The 18209-nt window shown below is 40.9% G+C and overlaps 1 protein-coding gene across 6 annotated transcripts in view; it reads left to right on the top strand.

Annotated features, from left to right (window-relative positions):
- LOC124606181 (protein abrupt-like) overlaps positions 1-18209 on the top strand; it is a 260199-nt gene that overhangs the window by 172167 nt on the left and 69823 nt on the right. The window lies entirely within an intron of this gene.

Genomic DNA, 18209 nt, shown 5'->3' with positions numbered 1-18209 from the left:
AAGGTACTTTTCATTCTCTGAATTCAATGTCACAAAGAAGAAAAGTAGCAGTTTCATGTGTTGCTGCAGTCTTCACATATTCTGTTAGTGCAGGGCATTTGTCACTGTACCTCACTTATCTTGTACTGTCGGTTGTCTTCACCAGTTCCAGTGACCATCAATATGATAAAAGTATTGCTCAAGTTGTGTTCTTACTGCATGCCTTCACTAACTTAATTCTTAGATTTCCTTTCAATTTTCGACTATTTTGTGTGCTTCATACATTTCGAGATATAACTTCTTACCCCTCTGCCCAGTGTCTTGTGATATATCTTCATATTCATTTCATGTTCATTTCCTTTCTTTGAAGCTAATTTCTTTTCCACTGTTTCATATCTTGACCTGCAGTTAAACTCAAGATGTCACCTTAAAATGTTAAGATTTGTCCTCCACTACTGACTATACAATCTTTCATAACGCATATGTTTCATATTGTTTATTATCCTTACACTCTTCATGTTAACTATGTTATGAGAAGAGTTCTTACCGAGAAAGTTTTAAAGTATGTATGTATATATATCTCATTTTTTCTGACTTGTTGTTTCACTTTTTTAAATAGTTTAGTTGTATTCACCTTGTTTTAATCTTATTGATTATTATAAGACAAATAGCGCATTTTAGCACAGTAGCAACATTGTTCTCCTGTCTTCACAGATGCTGCGTTAGTGGGGAGTTATACATGACTTTCACCACAGTAGCCCCTTAGAAGTTTTGTATTTTTTATCCAAGAACCTAAGCAAAAAAGAAAACTGACAAACTAGATGCTCACAAGGGCAAACTCAGACACTGTGTAGTCTGTAGACTGTACTTCAACAGTTAGACAGTTTTCAGGATTGAGTAAATCACATTACTAATAGTGTGTAATCTGTCACTCGTGCTTCTATGAGGGTCTACCCAAAATCTCTGAGAATTTCCTTGTAAGAATCAGAAATCTATACCTACGTCCTAGTGTCCTCCATCACCTTCAAAGTAGTCACCTCAGGTATGCATGCAATGATGCCAGCGCTGTTCCCATTTTTGGAAGCATTCCTGGAAGCCCTCGGGGTGAAGGGTGTTCAGGACCCATTGTGATTCCACATGGATGTCTTCAGTCGAGCCAAAATGTTGCCCTTGCAAGACGATTTTCATCTTCAGGAGCAGGTAGAAATTGCATGGGGCTAGATCTGGGGAGTAGGGAGGGTGGCAGCCATTTCCATGTTGTTTTTCACTGGGAATTCTTTCACAACAAGTGAAGTATGTGTGGGTGCCTAGTCATGGTGCACCAACCAGTCTCTCTTTTCCCACAACTCTATCCATATGCACTGAACATTTTTCCCTCAGTTGCCTCAAAACCTCACAGTAAAACTGCCTGTTGATACTCTGACCATGTTCAACAAAATCCTTGAGCACCATTTCCCGAATGTTGAAAAAAATCATCAGCATTGACTTTGTTTTTCTGTGAACTTGTCAAGCTTTTTTCAGCATTGGAGAAGATGGCGTTTTCCATTGTGATGACTACTGCTTCATTTCAGAACTGTAGACCCAAGATTCATCACCTGTTATGATTCTAGATAAGAATTTTGGACACTCTCGAACTCTTTGTTGCAGTTCAGTGCACATCTGAATCCTGAGGCTTCATTGGTCGATGTTGAGAGGGCTGTAATTTGTCATGTTCAGTTCATCAGCTAGAATTTGTTTACGTGTAGTGTATGACAGCCCAAGTCTGTTACAAACATTGTGAATTGTCTGCCTTCAGTCTTTGTAAAACACTTCATGCACTTTCATGATAATGTCCGGTGTTGTGAATGTTGACGGTTGACCAGAATGCTTGTCATCTTTGACAGATTCTTGGTATTCCTTGAAGCACTTGAACCAAATGTTCTTGTTTGTCTTAGTGCACTCTCACCAAATGCCTCTGTCAGCATGCAGTGAGTTTCAGCTGCAGTTTTCTTCAACTTCAAACAGAATTTTGATATAAATCTCTTGCTTCTTCTCTTAAACCATTTCACAATTTGCAGGAACACTGAAACACATCCTGACAGGCACCACTATAACTCACAACTACATCCGCCAAAGATGGCAGAACTTTGTGCCACAGTAGCTATAAGTGTACCTCTAGACACCTAGCAGCGGAATGTCGTACTGCTACTGGCTTGGGTAGCACCTTGTATAACAAAATCTTCAGGGTATCATAGAAGACAGCCCATTCATTGTTGGAACAGGCAGTCTACTATAAGGGCAAATGGTTGGCACTGCAGGCTCAAGGGCAGCGTATCTGCATAAAAACTTGCATTCCTTCAGGCAGTGAGTTGATAACTTGACAAATCATCGAGGGAAGGTTCACCATTGTAGTATGGGAACATGTTGCAATACTGTGCCAACAAATCACCCTCCATGAATCCAGTTCCAGGAGGATGAGGGAGAACAGATTTCCACTCAAGAAATGAGTAGGACAATAACCTTCACTACTCATTGTCTGCAGTGGGTAAGTGGATACCATGGTATTGATAATACGTGATAATATCCTTCACCAGACTTGTTTTATTATGGTATCCTGTGGAAACTTAACTGAAAACCCAAGGATAATCTGCTTGCCTTTTTTCAAATAAAATACATACCAAAGGCCAATATCCTGGCATGGGGAGGTCATCAATAATTGATCCTCTCCTTAAACCGGGAAACAAGTGCACAAATCCTAACTGTTGTTGATTTCGTCGTTACTGTTGTTATCATCATCATCTCGCCCTTACCAGCTGTATTGGTAACCCACTAGAATAGGTGACAAAATGCCTCCTCATCAGCTCTCTAGTATCAGAAATCTTGTCAGATGATTCCTGTCTGTGCTTAGAATATACCATTCAACTCTGATAATATACCCTACTGGAGCCATCCCTACAGGAAATGTTTTTAAATGAGCAGTGTGATGTAAGTGTCTTCTTTGGTACTGAAAAAGGCGTGGAGTTATACCTGTAGACACAACATTATCTGCAATTATCCAAATGAGGTTTCTGCCTTTGTTTCCCCATTTTTGTGCAAATCTTCTGTGAGGCAGTGACAGCGGTTTTGAATATTTTTGGCCATAACTGTAATTCTTAGCTGACATAAACAACATCTTTCCTGCTACCCACTCAACAAGAGTAAGCAGAACACTTGTTGGTAACTGGAAAATAGGAAAAAACTGATTATGTGTAATTGCTTTTCACTTGCTGACATCTCAGCTGCTATGCCGAAAAAGAGCTAACAGCAACTCTTAATGAAATAGGACTGAAATCTAACATACCACATTTAAATTAAAAAAGAAATCTTTCAGAGGTAAAAAACTCTCTATTAATTCCCAACCATCTCTCTCTCTCTCTCTCTCTCTCTCTCTCACACACACACACACACACACACACACACACACACTAACCACTCACTCACTCTATATATAACCTCCTCCCTTCCCCACCTCCACCCCCACCCCTTATTCACAAAAACACCTAACAACACCTTGCACCTCTTGGAAATGAAAAGGCTATAATGTTTCCATATCAGAATACAATTAGTTAAAAGTTATAGGCATTTAAGCTCAGTAGAAGCTTGGTCCCCATAAAATAAAACTGCGTTAAATTAATTTCCAGTTGTCACATGTTACGTAAAACAGGCAGGCACAGTAACACACACACACACACACACACACACACACACACACACACACACACACACACCCTAATATCTGTGAAGCAACCAGTTGTAAACACTTCATAGTTCCATAAGAGAAACACAAACAAAGCATCAGTATTATGAGAGCCAAAGAAACTTGCACATCTTCCTATTATCATGTAGGGCCCCCGTGAGCGTGCAGAAGTGCCGCAACACGACATGGCATGGACTCAACTAATATTTGAATTAGTGCTGGAGGCAATTGACACCATGAATCCTGCAGGGCTGTCCATAAGTTCAGAAGAGTACAAGGGAGTGGAGATCTCTTATGAACGGCACATTCCAAGGCATCCCAGGTATGCTCAGTAATGTTCAAGTCTGGCGATTTTGATGGCCAGCAGAAGTGTTTAAACTCAGAAGAGTGTTACTGAAGCTACTCTGTAGCAGTTTTGGACTTGTGGGGTGTCGCAACATTGTCCTGCTAGAATTGCCCAAGTCCGTCGAATGCACAATGGACATGTCTGGATGCAGGTGATTAGACAGAATGCTTACGTATTTGTCGCCTGTCAGAATCATATCTAGATGTATCAGGGGTCCCATATGACTCCAACTGCACACACCCACATCTTTACAGAGCCTCCACCAGCTTGAACAGCCCCCTGCTGACACGCAGGGCCCATGGATTCATGAGGTTGTCTCCATAACCATACATGTCCATCCTTTCAATACAATTTGAAACAAGACTTGTCTGACCAGGTAACATGTTTCCTGTCATCAACAGTCCAATGTCTGTGTCGGTAGGCCCAGGCAAGGCATAAAGCTTTGTGTTGTGCAGTCATCAAGGGTACATGAGTGTACCTTTGGCTCAGAAAGCGCATATTGATGATGTTTTTTTTTTTGGCTGGCTCACACGCTGCCACTTGTTGATGGCCCAGTATTGAATTCCAACAATTTGTGGAAGGGTTGCACTTCTGTCACATTGAACGATTCTCTTCAGTCAGTGTCGGTCCCCTTCTTCCAGGATCTTTTCCAGCAACAAAATGGTCGTACAGAAAAATCCCCACTTCATTGCTACCTCGGAGACGCTGCATCGCATCACTCTTGTGCCGACTATAACACCACATTCAAATTCACTTAATTCTTGATAATCTGCCATTGTAGCAGCAGTAACCAATTTAACAACTGTGCCAGACACTTGTATTATATAGGCGTTGCCAACTGCATCGCCATATTCTGCCTGTTTACATACCTCTGTATTAGAATACACTGCCTATACCAGGTTCTTTGGCACTTCAGTGTATATCTACATCTACTACAGCTATACTCTGCAAACCACATGAAGTGCATGGCAGAGGATACATCCCATTATACCATTTATTAAGGTTTCTTCCCATACCGGTCACATATGAAACGCGGGAAGAATGATTGATTGAATGCCTCTGTGTGTAAAGTATTTATTCTGTTATTATCCTCATTATCCCTATGTGAGTGATACGTAGAGGGTTGTAATATATACGTAGAGTCACCATTTGAAGCTGGTTCTTGAAACTTTGTTAATAGAACTTTTTGGGATAGTTTACACCTAACTTCAAGAGTCTGCCAGTTCAGTTTCCTAATTGTCTCTGTGACACTCTCCCATGGATCAAATAGGCCTGTGACCATTCATGCTGTCATTCTTTGTATACATTCAGTATCCTCCATTAGTCGTATTTGAAATGGGACTCACAGACATGAGCAATATACTAGACCTGGCCACACGAGTGATTTGTAAGAAATCTGCTTTGTAGTTTGATTGCACTTCCCTGGTTTTCTACCAATAAACCAAAGCCTACTACCTGCTTTACACACAACTGAACCTGTGTGATCATTCCATTTCATATCCATATAAAGTGTTAAACTCAGCTATTTATATGAGTTGGCTGATTTCAACAGTGCCTCATTGACATTATAGTCATAGAATACTATGTTTTTTTGTATTGTGAAATCCACAATTTTACATTTCTAAAAATTTAAAGCAAGTTTTCAAACTTTCCACCACTTTGAAATCTTACCAAGATCAGACTGAATGTTTATGCACCTTCTTTCAGACAGTACCTCATATGGATAACTGCATCATGTGCAAAAAGGCAGAGGTTACTATTAATATTGTCTTCTTGGTCACTAATATACAACATGAAAAGCAAGGCTCCCAACACGCTTTCTGAGGCACACCTGTAGTTACTTGTATGTGTGAATATGACACTTCATCCAAGATAACGTTCTGCATCCTCCCTACCAAAAAGTCCTCAATCCAGTCACAGATTAACTTGATACCCCATATGATCCTACTGTTGACAATAAGTGTAGGTGTGGTACTGATTCAAATTCTGTTTGGAAATCAAGAAATACTGCATCTATCTGCATGTCTTGATCCAAAGCTTTCAGTATGTCATGTGAGAAAAATGCAAATTGGGTTTCACATGATCAATGTTTTCGGAATCCATGCTGGTTAGCATGGAGGGGGTCTTTCTGTTTGAGAGATCTCACTATGTATGAGCTCAGAATATATTCTAAGGTTCTACAACAAATCGATGCCAAGGATATAAGACGCTTGTTTTGTGGATCACTTCTACAACTCATCTTGTAGAAGGGTGAGACCTGTGCCTTTGTCCAAGAACTAGGTATGGTTTTTTTTGTCTGAGGAATCTATGATAGATTATAGTTTGAAGGGGATCTAACTCAGTCATAAATTCTGTGTAAAATGTGGCATAGATTCCATCCAGCTCTGGAGCATTGTTGAATTTTAACAATTTCAGTTGTTTCTCAACGTCACAGTCACTCATCTTGACAGTGATACAAGAATTAAATTGGAGCAATTCCCCTGGGTTTTTCCTTTGTAAGGGAACATTTGAAAACAAAGTTAAGCATTTCAGCCTTTGCTGCGTTACCCTATATTTCAGTTCCTCTCTCATTCACTAGGAACTGGACGCTAACTTTGGTGTCACTAACAGCGCTTATATACAATCAACTTTGGTGCCACTAAAAGCCTTGACATATAATCAGAAGATCTTTGGGTTTTGTGAAAGATCATTTGACAATATTCTGCTACAACAGTCACTGAAGACTTCATTCATTGCTCTCTTTCATGCTCAAATGAATTTCATTCAGCATCTCTACCTATAACCTTATGCTTTGTTTTCAAAGCTTGTTCTGTTTTTGTGACCATATTTTAAGATTATACTTTAATACTAAGGGTATATGAGAGGTAATCATAAAATTTTAATTATCACATCAAAAAAATGAAGTTATATAATTAATAGTTACAGTGTGGAAGTTTTGTAACAAACATGTATGAAAAGGCTGCATGTAGAATCATGTTTTTGTACGTGTGTGTGTGTGTGTGTGTGTGTGTGTGTGTGTGTGTGGGGGGGGGGGGGGAGGGGGGGGGGGTGATTTTGGTGCTCTGTTCCTATTTGAACTAGAAACATGGGGTAAAAAATTTTGGCTTAGTGTAGACCAGCAGCCATTTGTATAACCATTCGAACATCTGTCTTACTGTGTCTATGTTACAGTATATTAAGCAGTGTTTGAACAGTGAACCAGAGCTGGCACCCAGGCAAACTGTGTGAATCAATTAATTCCTTTTGGAGAAGACCATAATTGGGCTGAAAGTAATGCTCAGCTAATAACAGTATTTGTATGTACACATGTCGAATTTTATGCGCGAGAACAACCGCCCTCATTCTAATTTTACAAGCAAAAATAGTCATCCTTAAATAACTCCGGACTGGAACAAGACTTATGGTTCAAATTTGGTCATCTGGTGTATCGGACCTTGATCTAAGATAAGTTTTAATTATTTGAAAACTCTTGCTTCGTTTGAAAATTACATGCAAAAAACACATTTTTCTGGCAGGTTTTTGAAACATGCAATAAAGACATCCTAAATGTAGCTTCTAACATTTGTTTTTATATGAACTGAATACACGGAAACAGTTTAATGTGAATCAAATAAATAAAAAATCCATTCTTATGATAAAATCTATCTTCATTCATTGTTTACTTGCAAAAAAAACATGGTTTTTTTTTTTTTGTGAGGGCATTTTTTTTTACACGTGCCACCTCTGGGCTTCATACTTGTGCGAATCAGTTCAAACTTTCTAAGAAGTTATATGAATACATATAATTAATGGTTGTCCTGTTGTTTTGTGAAAGCCTCATCCATTGCCTTGATATAAGCAGCATGGTTCAAATGTCACTAAAAAAAATCGATACTGAATCAGTCATCCCCAGAGTTAACAAAAATCTACTTCAGTTTCCAAGCTGTGGCAGATTATTGTCAAAATTACAGTAGAGTAAAAGTTGGGAACCAGAATGAAAAATACTGCTATCATGGTACAGAAAACGGAAATAAGTCCTGGGCAGAGTTACGGATATAAAAGAAAGGAACTAGCTTTTTGACGTATCTGGCAGCTTAAGAGAGATTTAACTCCAAACATCTTGATACATTTGCAGTTTTTTATGTGGTAACCCTACTTCCCCAATGCAGCAAGCTCTCACAGCTGCAAGGTGTCAGCACATCGACATCTTGCAATTAATAGGCTAAAGTCCCTGATACTGAGCCTGAAATTCAGAAAATTTGTCAGCCATTGTAAGCAATATAACATTTTATCTTATGGCTGAAGAGCATACATGTAGTACCTAAAAAAGTTTTTGGAAGGATTAAATTTCTGGGGATGGATTTGTTCCTTGGGGGAAAGGGGGGGGGGGAGGGGGTTGTAAAACAATTATTGATTTCTGGGTTGGCAGGGGGGGGGGGGCGAGGGGATTTTTCCCCGAGGTGACCATTTCTACCCCAAACACACCCCCTGTTATATGTATGGTAGGGGTGAAAGAAGAAATAGACACAAATTTATGGGCTTCTAGAGAGTAAGATGCATCTAATTGGAAGTATCCGAGGGTGGAGTGCATCCATAATAGGAAATATCCCAGAGTGGCTATGCATGCATGCATGCATGCAATATGACAAATGACATGTGTGATATTGCACAACACAAAACATGCCACGTTGAATGACATGATGGCAGGTCTCATGTAATACAGCATGACATCATGTAACATGTTACTTGACACAATGAATTATATTACATGACATTTGTACTGGTACTAACAAGTAAAAAAGCACAAATATGTCAAGATGTTTTGGTTTAAAAGTTTTTGAAGCTGTCTGATAAGTCGAAAAGCTAGCTCCCTTCTCTTACAGCCCAAACTCTGCGCAGGACATGTTCAACTTTTTTAGTTCTGTAATAGGAGCCTTTTTCATTCCAGTTTTTTATCTTTTTGTTTACAGGCACTTATATGCATTCATGGTACACTCTGACACTCCCACATCAAAATATTATAACATGTCACTAGAGGGGCAAAAACAGAATAGTGCAGCCCATCTCCACTGTATCAGCGGGCTATGCCATCTTGTTTTGGCCCTTCTAGTGACCTGTTATGGTGCTATTGTGTGGGAACGTCAGTGTGTACCATGAATGCATTAATTATGTAACATCATTTTATGTGCTAATTAAAACTTTATCACCCATTGTCTTAATTGTTTTAGGCTTTGTGTGAACAAATGTGAGAGCTTGAGTTTTAGCAAATATCTTATGATGATATTATTTCTGTTTAAATATTGTAACATCATTTGTCTTCCAGAGCACTTTCAAAAGCGCTAATAACTGTGCTTTTAAGTGTCCCAAATGTACAAACCAAAAAACACTGTACAGTGTGTGGCAGAGAGTACTCATGCCAAAACGGTCCAGTTGTAACAAGAATCGAGTGAAAATCCAAAAGTAGGGTCATCAGTGAAGTACAACATTTAGCATTGAAAGCACTTCCTTACGAACACCAGTGTGCAGCCAGAACAGAACAGAAGTGAACTCTTGGATGGAGAGTGCTGGGATTTAAACAGGCATCAAATACACTCCTGGAAATGGAAAAAAGAACACATTGACACCGGTGTGTCAGACCCACCATACTTGCTCCGGACACTGCGAGAGGGCTGTACAAGCAATGATCACACGCACGGCACAGCGGACACACCAGGAACCGCGGTGTTGGCCGTCGAATGGCGCTAGCTGCGCAGCATTTGTGCACCGCCGCCATCAGTGTCAGCCAGTTTGCCGTGGCATACGGAGCTCCATCGCAGTCTTTAACACTGGTAGCATGCCGCGACAGCGTGGACGTGAACCGTATGTACAGTTGACGGACTTTGAGCGAGGGCGTATAGTGGGCATGCGGGAGGCCGGGTGGACGTACCGCCGAATTGCTCAACACGTGGGGCGTGAGGCCTCCACAGTACATCGATGTTGTCGCCAGTGGTCGGCGGAAGGTGCACGTGCCCGTCAACCTGGGACCGGACCGCAGCGACGCACGGATTCACGCCAAGACCGTAGGATCCTACGCAGTGCCGTAGGGGACCGCACCGCCACTTCCCAGCAAATTAGGGACACTGTTGCTCCTGGGGTATCGGCGAGGACCATTCGCAACCGTCTCCATGAATCTGGGCTACGGTCCCGCACACCGTTAGGCCGTCTTCCGCTCGCGCCCCAACATCGTGCAGCCCGCCTCCAGTGGTGTCGCGACAGGCGTGAATGGAGGGACGAATGGAGGCGTGTCGTCTTCAGCGATGAGAGTCGCTTCTGCCTTGGTGCCAATGATGGTCGTATGCGTGTTTGGCGCCGTGCAGGTGAGCGCCACAATCAGGACTGCATACGACCAAGGCACACAGGGCCAACACCCGGCATCATGGTGTGGGGAGCGATCTCCTACACTGGTCGTACACCACTGGTGATCGTCAAGGGGACACTGAATAGTGCACGGTACATCCAAACCGTCATCGAACCCATCGTTCTACCATTCCTAGACCGGCAAGGAAACTTGCTGTTCCAACAGGACAATGCACGTCCGCATGTATCCCGTGCCACCCAACGTGCTCTAGAAGGTGTAAGTCAACTACCCTGGCCAGCAAGATCTCCGGATCTGTCCCCCATTGAGCATGTTTGGGACTGGGTGAAGTGTCGTCTCACATGGTCTGCACGTCCAGCACGAACACTGGTCCAACTGAGGCGCCAGGTGGAAATGGCATGGCAAGCCGTTCCACAGGACTACATCCAGCATCTCTACGATCGTCTCCATGGGAGAATAGCACCCTGCATTGCTGCAAAAGGTGGATATACACTGTACTAGTGCCGACATTGTGCATGCTCTGTTGCCTGTGTCTATGTGCCTGTGGGTCTGTCAGTGTGATCATGTGATGTATCTGACCCCAGGAATGTGTCAATAAAGTTTCCCCTTCCTGGGACAATGAATTCACGGTGTTCTTATTTCAATTTCCAGGAGTGTATTTCATAACATACAAACTTTATAAACATAAGGCATTCTCAGAACTATCCAGAAATGATAAATACTAAAATAATAAATAATTGACCGTGGTCGTGTTTGAACTAGAGACCCGAAGCATGGCAGCCAGTGATGCTAACCGTTACATGCAGCACAGCTTGTGGCAATATTGGTGATTAACTGTCATGTATACGGTGAGAGAAGACTTATTATTTATATGCCTCTACACACAACCTAACCTCTCATTTTATTCTTGTAGCCATTACACATGATATCTTATGGAACAGCAGAATTGTTGTCAAGTCTTCCTTGAATTCTAATACTCCATATTTACATATCACAGTTTTGTATGAATATTGTCACCTTCCCAATTATTTTCTTTGATCATCTTTGTTACACTTTTATTTGGACTAAACCAGTCAATTAGAGTACAATCGTAACAGTGGGTCTGTGAATTTGTTCCTGCTTTATGCCTCAAACCCTCAAACAATATTCTAGAATTGGTTTACATCTACATCAAATGGATATTTAGCAAATCACACCAAGTGCCTGGCAGAGGGTTCATCAAACCACGTTAGCAATAATTCTCTATCATTCTGATCTCGAACAGTGCACGGAAAAAATGAACACCTATATCTTTCCATGTAGCTCTAATTTCCCTTATTTTATGATGATGATCGTTTCTCCCTATGTACGTCTGTATCAACAGTATATTTTCGTATTTGGAGGAGAAAGTTGATGATTGTGGTTTTATGAGAAGATTCAGCCACAGTGAAAAATGCCTGTGTTTTAATGATATCCACTCCAAATCCTGTATCTGTGACACACTGTCCCCTATTTGTGATAATACAAAATGTGCTGCTTTTCTTTTAACTTTCTCGGTGTACTCTGTTAATCCTATCTGGTAAAGATCCCAGACCGTGCAGCAGTACTCATAAAGAGGGCAGGCAAGCATAGTTTAGGCAGTCTCTCTAGTAGGTGTGTTACATTTTGTAAGTGCTCTGCCAGTAAAATACAGTCTTTGGTTTGCCTTCCCCATAGCATTTTCTGTATGTTCTTCCAGTTTAAATTGTTCATAATTGTAATTACTGTGTATTTAGTTGACAAAATAAATTAATTGGATTGATAAAAATCTACTCACCAAGCAGTGGCAGAACACACAGATGAAAGAACGTTATAATTAGGCAAGCTTTCAGAGCCAGTGGCTCCTTCTTCAGGCAGAAGGATTGAAGGGGAAGGAAGAGGGGTAAAGGAAAAGAACTGGAGAGGTCTGGGAAAAGGGGTAGATTTTGGAAATGTCACCCAGAACTGCAGGTCAGGGGAGACTTACCAGACGGACAAATTTATTTTGTCAAAAATTGATTGTTTTCGTGTTATATAGGTATTTAGTTGAATTTACAGCCTTTAGATTTGACTGATTTATCATGTAACTGAAGTTTAATGGATTCCTCTTAGCACTCATGTGGATGATCTAACAAATCATTATTTAGCATCAATTGCCAATTTTTGCACAATCAAATAACTTTTTTAAGCCTGCCTCTTACGGTTTTACCATCAGAAAGTGTCTTGTCTCTCGAACTTTGTTTCAACTTCCTCAACCTGGTGCCCATCCTCTTCTGGACGTGACCAACACATACCAGTTTTGTGACAATCTTCTCACCATAAGGCTGAGTAGCTACTATACTTTATATGCTTTTGAGTCTCCATCTCCTAAGAACTTGGTGTAACACACTCTCCTTTCATTCACAGATAGACTAAAAATGTCAATATCTGCAGAGACCTCCATACCACCACTTGTTCCTTCATAATTTCTGTCACAGATATGCCCTTCTTCAGTCCCTTATTTGCACTTATAACAATGTTTGGTTAAAATCTGGAGATCTATTACCTTTCCAGTATCCACACTGGTCACCATAGCAACAGAATTCTTTGATCTGTAGCTGTGCTTCTGCCAAGGGCCATCAAAAGCTACTGGTATATCAATCACACCATTATTTATTTCAGCAGCTTTGTTTGCAGCACCCTTCATTGACTCACATGCAAGAGATTCCACGGCAGCTCCAATAAATCCTGCATACTTGTCGATTTTACAAGGTGGACATGGCATATTCATCATGGCACACATTGCTTCTGCTGCAGTGTGTCCTTTGGCAATAGCTCTCAATCCATAAAACCACCTAACATTTACTTCAAAATAATTATCTTTACACTTATCAGAATTGCAAAATGAATGAGCATATTTACAACTGGCACAATTAATGATAAGTTTCCTGGCTAGCCCATTTGATACCTCACTGTCTTCATGTAAACTAACTGGACCTCCACATATTTTACAACACACACATTCACCTAACACCCTTGTTAGGATGCGTAAGTCTATCACAATATAACCTAAATTACGATTTACATCACTTTTGTTTTGAGAAAACTATGTATAACAACTTTTTGTTTTAATCTTCGAAGCACTAATGGGTGTTTCTCTAGATAACTGATGAGTTTGCCTGTATTTCATTGTCTGTAACTTCACACGCCACATATTGAACTCAATGTTTCCCTTTATTCAAAAGTCTATTACCATGAAACCCACATTTCTTAAAAACACTTTGTTTTGGCATCATACTTTATTTTTTGAGAGATTTACCAATCTGTTTCTCACTTTTCTTCGGAAAAATGGTAGCAATTTGACATACAATGCATGTTTATGCTATGAAATGATATGATACGGTTTTGACAGTGCTACCAAAACAAACACGTAATTTAACCTTTATAACACAGCAATCCACAGCCTTCTATATAAAAAATTACCGATTTTATTAGATCTTGAAGAAATGCACGTAAAAATTTTAACATTTTCAACCAGTGTAGATTATATTTAAATAAATAAATTAAATACTTCCCATGTGAGTTTTGGAAAATTGCAAATTTTATAATGAGAGAAAAATCCAAAAATGTGAACAAAAAAAATTTTCTTTTGTAAGTCCCCTTAAGAATTCAGTCAGGAAGCAATGTAAATCAGAAGCATAAAACAGACAGGCTAAAACTCTACTTTTCAGTGGTGTGTAACTAAAGGCTTCAAAGATTAGTGACAGCCTGACCAGAAGGTGCCTGGCTGTGGTATTTACGGGCAGTCTCGCATCAGTAGACAGCTCCATGTGACATGCTTGCAGCGGCAGTGCCTCGAATGGGAGCAAATTGTTGCTTCAGTATGTAGCCTGAGTATCTGGGACCTGTTCTCCATACCAGTACTCAGCTTGGTGGGGAGTCCGAATCACTGTCAGATACTAATCCCTCTCCCTGCCATTTTAATCAGTATATACGACCAGAAGTGGCAGGCCTGTGCCAACTTCATTGAGAGGAAAATGGTGGGGGGGGGACACTAGAAGCCCTGCCAAAGGCTCATGTGGAAGATCATCGCATGGGTGCCGACTATGTAGGAAATGTGCACAATTATTTGGCCTCCTTGGTCACCTGGGTCTGAAAATAATCCACCTCATTCATAATGTGATGAGGGGATTACTGGTGTCAGAGGGAGCCACAAATGGTCTACGGGGTGGAAGTGGTTTCACCTCTGTCAGTTCCCATCACTAGCCACTGTCACCCAGTTGTTGGTGCAGTACATGAGAGCAGAAGTTGCAGTGGCAGCAGGCAGCCGTGTCACTGATGTCATTGCATATGTTGCGCATTGCCAGCAGTTGAATGGTTGGAGGGAGGGTTGATACCCCTCGCTGCAGATAGAGCTGATTTTGAAGCTTCATTAAACAACCCTGACCATCTGCACCCTTAAAAACACAAGTGTGCAGGGTCTGCACTTGTGTAAAAGTTTTGCTGATCTGCATTTGTTTACCGGGGGGTGGACTGGTGGGTTCTGAGGAAGCTGGTCATTGCTTCACTGGAATTGCTGTTGTTATTATTTTGTGTATCAGTGTTTTGGAGGCCCTGACCTCCTGCTCAGCTTCTGAGTTGGATACAGGACGAAAAGTGATGGTGGTAAGTGCTAATGCATTTACAAAAGTCAATAAACGCAGATGCCATGAATTGAGGGCCATTGTCTGAAACCAGGGTGGAATGGACAAGGCATAGATAGTAGCTACTGTGGTACATTGTTCCCAATAACTATTTAGTGAAATTGATATGGCAGGTGTGGCCAGGGTTTAAAGACTGTGCTGGGGCTGCTTCATAATGGCTGCAGCTTCAACAACAAGCCAGTACAGAGACGCCACACTATTGCTTTCGGCCTGCACATTCCTCAGTGAGGGGCTTCAGTACCCCATGGCAGAGCGTGGGAGGAACTTCCAAGTGGCATTCAGAATTGTCTGTAGGTAACAAACTGACAACACCAATGATGTTAAACCAGTGCCGTAAGAAAAAATATTTGTGACATTCTGGTCAGTGCCCTTAGGCAGCTGCTCCAGCTGACCCCACTGTACAGAAGACTTCACACTGTGGAGTAGCAGATTGCAACATGTTTTTCCACATTCTGTAATCAGGAATTTGTGAAGCGTGTGTCACTAATTTGCATCTAAAGTAGAACACAGTGCTTCATGCCTATCAAATGCTGCATCTGGGTCACACAGCAAGTGGAACAGGTTGTCAGCTTTTGAAAGCTGCATGATGGGTTGATAATGGATCTTGTAGATTTAGCTACTAAGGAAAAATGACCACCATTGCAGCCACTATGCTGTTTTATCGAGAAGTTTGGAATGGGGACCAAACAGCAAAATGAAAAGCTTGTGATCAATGATCAGTTGGAACTTGGTACCATAGAGATACACATAAAATTTTGTGTTGCCATATATGATAACCAACGCCTCTATCTCAATTTGCAAATAATTTTTGTAGTGCTGCTTTTAATGTTTTAGATGTGATTGTAATGAGCTGTTCTGTGTCATTGGCGTATTCGTGGGACAACATATCCCACCAATGACACAATCTAACTCATCAGCAGCAAGTGTTAACTGTTTGCTGGGATGGAACATCACTAAACAATGATCCAACCTAAGGCTCTTTTTAAGTTGCAAGAAAGTCTTCTGGCACACATCTGACATCTTCTTTTTTATGCAATTGATTAAGCACATGGGAAATCTAGGCTGCATTGGGAATAAACTTTACATGATAATTGACTTTGCTGAGGAGTGACAGTAGTTTTTTGAAGTTCTTAGGAGCTGGTAAGTTAGTGATTGTGTCCGCATGGTCCTATGTGGAAGTGGTTCCTTCTTTACTTAATATATGTCCCAGGTACTTGACACTTGACTCAAAGAAACTGTGAAAGCTATCATGGTTGATGCTAATTCACCTTGTCCTGAATTTGAAAACCAAAAAGTGCAGAAGTTTCTAAGCCAAAAATGTTAGTCGTCATCCAAGGGTTGACCGCTAGCTGGATTAGTTGCCCAGCTACATTTTTATACTTGGCTTGGATTATGATCTGAGCCTGCAATGGGATTAACTGGCATCTGTATGTCAATACCCTGCATTGAAGGGACTTCAGATGAGGAGAGACATTGTGCCGGTACATGCCCTTATGTACCAGCACATGCCATGCCAATGTCTAATTGGAAATCTCGTGTTCCCCATTAATGTACCATTGAAACATGAGTCTCGACATCCCATCTACTGCTGCCAAGGGCACTGGCGAGATAGCGTGCAGCGCACTGACAACTGAAGGTGTAGGCCTATGCTCGCTGAAACAGACACTCATGAGGTGATCCAGGTTGCAGCATGCGAAGCAAGTGATGTCATGGAAAAGTCAGTAATGGGTAGTGACAGCATTGATACGGTGGGCTGCAATCCAGACATGATTTGATGGCACAATCCTTTCTTGGACCCTTTAAAGATAATGGGGAGGAAACTGTTTTATGAGCTTCTGCTCGTTTTGGGACACATACCAGTTTTGTGACAATGATGGCGAACAAAACAATTCTGTTTTTGCTTGTCTGTGGACAATAATGGTGGTGGATCCCTAACTACTGAATCCCGTATCACTGGACTACATCTACATCTACATGGATACTTTGCAAATCACATTTAAGTGCCTGGCAGAGGGTTCATTGAAACACCTTCACAATTATCTATTATTCCAATCTCGTATATAGTGCGGGAAGAATGAACACCTATATCTTTCCATACGAGCTCTAATTTCCCTTATTTTATCTTGGTGATCGTTCCTCCCTTTGTGAGTCGGTGTCAACAAAATATTTTCCCATTTGGAGGAGAAAGTTGGTGATTGGAATTTCGTGAGAAGATTCCTTCGCAACGAAAAGCGCCTTTCTTTTGATGATGTCTATCCCAAATCCTGTATCATTTCTGTGACACTCTCTCCCATATTTCGCGCTAATACAAAATGTGCTGCCTTTGTTTGAACTTTTTCGATGTAAACAGTCAGTCCTATCTGGTAAGGATCCCACACCTCACAACAGTATTCTAAAAGAGGACGGACAAGCGTAGTGTAGGCAGTCTCCTTAGTAGGTCTGTTACATTTTCTAAGTGTCCTGCCAATAAAATGCAGCCTTTGGTTAGCCTTCCCCACAACATTTTCTATGCGTTCCTTCCAATTTAAATTGTTCGTAATTGTAATACCTAGGTATTTAGTTGAATTTACGGCTTTTAGATTAGGCTGATTTATCATGTAACTGAAGTTTAACACGTTCCTTTTAGCACTCATGTGGATGACCTCACGCTTTTCATTATTTAAGGTCAACTGCCACTTTTCACACCATTCCGATATTTCTTCTAAATTGTTTTGTAGTTTGTTTTGATCTTCTGATGAGTTTATTAGTCGATAAATGACAGCGTCATCTGCAAACAACCAAAAATGGCTGCTCAGATTATCTCCCAAATCATTTATGTAGATAAGGAACAACAAAGGGCCTATAACACTACCTTGGGGAATGCCAGAAATAACTTTTGTTTTACTCGATGACTGTTTGGTACAGTGTCAAAAGCCTTCCGGAAATCCAGAAATACGGAATTCATCTGAAATCCCTTGTCAATAGCACTCAGCACTTCATGTGAATAAAGAGCTAGTTGTGTTTCACAAGAGCGATGTTTTCTAAACCCATGTTGACTGTGTGTCAATAGACAGTTTTCTTGGAGGTAATTCATTATGTTCAAACACAATACATGTTCTAAAATCCTGCTGCATATTGACGTTAACGATATGGGCCTGTAATTTAGTGGATTACTCC

This window comes from Schistocerca americana, chromosome 1 (genome assembly GCF_021461395.2).
Source record: "Schistocerca americana isolate TAMUIC-IGC-003095 chromosome 1, iqSchAmer2.1, whole genome shotgun sequence".
In the NCBI taxonomy this organism is placed as follows: domain Eukaryota; kingdom Metazoa; phylum Arthropoda; class Insecta; order Orthoptera; family Acrididae; genus Schistocerca; species Schistocerca americana.
Note: the sequence above shows the minus strand (reverse complement) of the source record. Positions and strands in the feature narration are given on the sequence as shown.